The sequence below is a fragment of the Psammomys obesus genome, unplaced genomic scaffold (genome assembly GCF_907164565.1).
Source record: "Psammomys obesus unplaced genomic scaffold, mPsaObe1.curated_primary_1811, whole genome shotgun sequence".
In the NCBI taxonomy this organism is placed as follows: domain Eukaryota; kingdom Metazoa; phylum Chordata; class Mammalia; order Rodentia; family Muridae; genus Psammomys; species Psammomys obesus.
In genome coordinates, this window is record NW_026591598.1 from 18320799 (window position 1) to 18325739 (window position 4941).

Here is a 4941-nt window from a genome sequence, read left to right on the forward strand (position 1 = left end):
TTTTTTTTAACGTGTATGTGTGCATGCACTCGAGAGTATGTATCTGTATCATGCATGTACCAGCCTGTGGAGGCTGGAAGAAGTCAGATCCCCAGAACTGGAGACAACTGTGAGCCATCTTGTGGGTGCCCGGAATCCAACCCAGGTCTTCCGGAAGAGCAGTCAATGCTTTCATTCACTGAGCCCCCTCCAACCCCATCACCAGGATTAGCTAACCATTGCCGTTGAGACAGCCAGCAGGCCGCCCTCAGCTCTGCAGACAAATGTCACAAGCTAAGGACATCCACTGCTCCCCCAGAATTGGCATGGGCCAGGAAGGGATATAGGGGTGGACAGAGGGGCCATCACTGGAAGGCAAAGAGGAAAGGGGGGAGCAGGCAAAGGCTGAGCAGTGAAGGAAGGAAGTGGGAAAGGGTCATAGGAAACATTTCGTGGGTTACAGGGAGTTAGGGTAGAGGTCCTCATTCACTTCCCAGGACAGGCTGCTGACCTGGATCCTCAGCCTCTTCCCTGGCTCCCAGGGCCTCCCACAACCCAGCATGGAACTGCACTGCACCTCAGAGAGGCCCCAGGGCAAAGTACCCCCCACCAGCTGGGTCCATTCTATGCCCACATGCACCAGGCTTTTCAAACTGCCCTCAGCCCCCTTTTGTAGCCTCAATGGACATAGCAGGAGGGGGACTCTCTGGGACTGTGTCCAGGAGCAGGATGGCATGGGCTCAGCCATCTTCAGCTGGCTCCGAAATTCCCCAGGAGACCATTGACTTCTGAGCCTGCCTCCACGGGATCATGGGAGGGGTACGAAGAGCCTAGCTCCCTGGGCTTGGGGACCAGCGCTTCCAAGCAGGAAGCTGTGGTTGCCCACCTCCTGGGCTCTTCAGTAAGTCTATTCCTAACATAACCTTCCAGTGTGTGGCACCCAGGTACAAATACTGAAGCCCAGAGCTGAGCGGCGACCCTCACAATGAGATATGTCTGAGCCAGGCCTGGTGGCTCAGGCCTGTCATCCTGCTACCTTTGGAAATCATATTTCTGAAAAACCCAAAGGTCAAAGGCCAAAGATCCGAGCCACAGTCTGCGCAGTTACAAAGCCAGCTCTGGGCTTCCCCACGGGTCTTACAAGCACAGCTGTGGAAAAGCAGGTAGCGCCATCGTTAGCTTGTTGTGTGTTTCTGAGGAAGGGGTCCGACTCCTGGGTGGATGAGGCTGTAGGTCAAAGGGCTTCCTCCTCCATGTGTCTACTGCCCCCTGCTGGTCACCAGGAGCACAGTTCAAAGGTAGGAGGCTGCTGGCTGCAAACAGAAGACCGAACAGAAAAACCCAGGTTGGGCAAGGCTCACTCAGACCCCTGGGGTCCCACACGCCTCACCCCGGCTTCCATGCTCAGGGGCTGATGCTGGCCACCTGTAGTGCTTACACACTCCCACAAATCCTCACTGAGGGAAAGCCTACGTCTCCAGCCAGGCAGACACCACCCAGCTTGTAACACACAGAAGACAGCAGGAGATCGGCTTCAAGAAGGCCGTGGGGTACCCACCGTGTTAGCTGGAACTCTCTCTGGCGGAGCTGAGGTGCAAGGCCTGACCACATTTGGCCACCATAGTGAGAGGAAGCCGGTCCTGCTGCACAACCCTGTGTGGGTGCGCTGGTCAGCGACACAAGAGTCCCCACACAGCTGGCGTCAGGGACTCGTAGGTGACGACACTTCTGGATGGTTCCAGCACCCGCTACTGAGGCCCCAGCCCTTAATTATCCCCACGGAAGCCCCAGACACCGTAGAGCAGAGGCAAGTTGCCCCGCCATACCTTGTGAAAGCAACATAATGAAATCATTTGTCTTAGACCGTGAAGCTTTGGGGTGGCTCAGCATGAAATAAATAAACAGGGCTAGAGATGAAACTCGGTCTGTGGAGGGCTTGCCAAGAATGTGTGGAGACCTGGGTTCGAGCCCCAGCACTGCATAAACTGGGAACAGATGTGTCTGTGGTCCCAGCACCCAGGAAGCGGAGGCAGGAGCATCAGGGGTTCAAGACCATTCTAGCCACATAGAAAGTTTAAGGCCGACCTGGGTTATGTGAGACCCTGTTTTTTTTTAAAAAAAAAAAAAAAAAAAAGGAGGATAGGCTGGAGAGACGGCTCAGCAGCTAAGAACACTGGTGTCTGATCCAGAGGACCTGGGTTCAAATCTCAGCACTGTTACCATCTATAACCCCGCTTCCAGGACATCCTATGCCCTCTCCTGGCCTCTACAGGGTACCGAGCACATCCATGGCACACAGACACATGGCCCACAGCACCATGCTAGGCGGGAGGTTCTCTTCGCCCCAGCCTTTAAGGATGAGCGAGCCACTGAGAGGCTCCATCCGTAGCTACTTGCACACCTTTGCCTAGCCCTAATGCATTTAGCAGACGCCTACTGCATCCATCCATCCTCTGCCGACAGCAGGACAACCGTAGGAATTTTATTCACAGCATCAACAGGTGGAGACACGCAGCCCATTGTGTGGACAGAAAGTGAGCTGGAGTAGGGCACAGGGACTCAGTCAATACCAGAAGCATGTGTATCCCTGGATACCCGGAGCTGGCCTCCTGGGAGCAGGGTTCACATGAGGTTCCTGTTGGTGTGTGGTGCCCCCTGGAGTTTTCACAGAGCACTGCACCCAGGCTGCACCACAGCCCTCCGAGTGAGAGCAGCCCTGGGCCCTTGTTCCCAGGGTCAACCCCAGCCCCCAGCCCACTGACCTCTCAGGGATAGATGGCTCTTAAAGGAGCCAACCAACTTCCTGGCGTCTCAGTTTCACTGCCTGTATATTGGGACAACGCTCTAACCATCCCTCTGGAGAGTCCATGAAGTAACTTGAGCAGTAACCCACCATTTCTTTCCATTCAGAGGCAGGAGCATGGCCATCAAGGGATCTGAAGCTGCATGTATGGTCTTGGTCTTATTTTGCAGTTTGGAGTGTGTGTGTGTGTGTGTGTGTGTGTGTGTGTGTGTGTGTGTGTGCGCGCGCGCGCTGTATGGGTGCGTGTGTGGGTGGGCGTGTGTGTGGGTGTGTGGGTGGGTGGGTGGGGGTGTCACACATGTGTGTACAACTGTGGTGGGTGTCTTGCTCTGTCTTAGTTACTTCTCTGTTGCCAGGACAAAACACCACCACCAAAGCAATGCATACAAGCGGGGGTGGGGGGTGGAGGGGTGGCCCCACGCCTTTAAACCCAATACCAGGACAGCCAAGGCTACACAGAAAAGCCCTGTCTTGAAAAACTTAATAATAATGATGAATAAAAATACCAAAATCTGGACGGCATTCAGCTCTCGGCCGGTTTAGCCATCAACAATTGAATATACAAGACAACCTTCACACAGTGTAAAAAAAAAAAAAAAAAATTACCCCTCCCCATCACTGATTAAGGAAATGCCATACAGGCTTGCCTACAATCTTAGGCATTTTCTCAATTGAGTCTCCCTCCTCCCTGATGACTCCAGCTTGTCAAATCGATGTAAAACTAGACAGCACGCAGAGGCTGAAAAGTTCAGGGTCAGCTTGGTCTGTACAGCGAACCCCAGAACAGCCAGAACCACACAGTGAGACCATGCTTCAATTAGAAAATAACATTTCAACTTTGCTCCTTTTTGTTGTTTTGTTTCCTAAAGAATTTTTTTAATTTATTTTTTTACTTTGTTTTACCCTTATTTTATGTTCATTGGTGTTTTAAAGCTTACATGTATGTCTGGGTGAGGGTGTCAGATCTTGGAGTTATAAACAGTTGTGAGCTGCCATGTCGGAAACTGAAATTTGAACCTGGGTCCATCTGAAAGAGCAATCGGTGCCTTTAACCGCTGAGCCATCTCTCCAGCCCCTGCTGTTTTGTTTTTCGAGACAGATTTCTCTGTGCTGAAAAATCACAGTTAAAATTGGCACAGCTGTCCTAGAATTCACTCTGTAGACCAGGCTGGCCCCAAACTCAGAGATCTGCCTGCCTCTGCCTCCCGAGTGCGCGTGCTGGGATTAAGAGCATGAGCCGCCACCACCTGGCTTCAATTGTTTTTTTTAAAGATTTACTTATTTTTACTTTATTTTCTCACAGAGAAACCCTGTCTTAAAAAAAAAAGAAACAAAACAAAAACAAACAACAACAAAAACCATGTACTTATTTTTGTTCTGTGCCTCTGAGTGTTTTACCTCCCTAGCAACGGGGAGGCAGAGGCAGGTAAGTTTCAGGCCAGCCTGGTGTCAACAGAGTGAGTTCCAGGACAACCAGGGCTACATAGCAAGTCAGAAGAAATGGGGGGGGCGGGGGGAAGGGAGGGAGGGAAAGAAGGAGGAAGGGAGGGAGGGAGGGAGGAATTCTCTACCGGATGGAACAAACCCAGTCAGCTCACAGAAGGGAGATGTGGACAAGAGTGGGAGGATACACCCCCTCAATCCCAGCCCTTTCAAGATGGAGACCAGAGGTCTAGGGGTTCAGGATCTGCTGATGTTTCCTGCCTACTGTTGGGTTCTGCGTGGAAGCTGAGAAAACTCACTTCAGAGACAGAAGCTTAAAATGCAAACTTTATTTTCTGCACATGAAGGGAGGCGGCCAGTTTGGGATCTGAACAGCATCCTGGAGGGGAGACTGTATGACATTTTCAAAAGGTGGGAACAGGAGCGGGGTGGGCTATGGCATTGACCAATCATATTTTGACACAAGGGGTTAAGCAAGGAAGTAAAGGTGGGTGACTGGGCCTTTCCAGGTCACCTGGTTTCGAGTCTCTCGACTCAGCTCTCTGCGGTCACGTCCTCTCTTGGACCTTGGCCTGGATTTTAGAACGATAGGGGAATCAAGGATTGGGCAAACTTTAAGCTAAGACAGGCAACACATTTACAACCTCTGTGCCTCAGTTTAGATAGTGGATAATGGCAGCTTCCCTCTTTACATCCTTTACTGGCTAACAGACAAA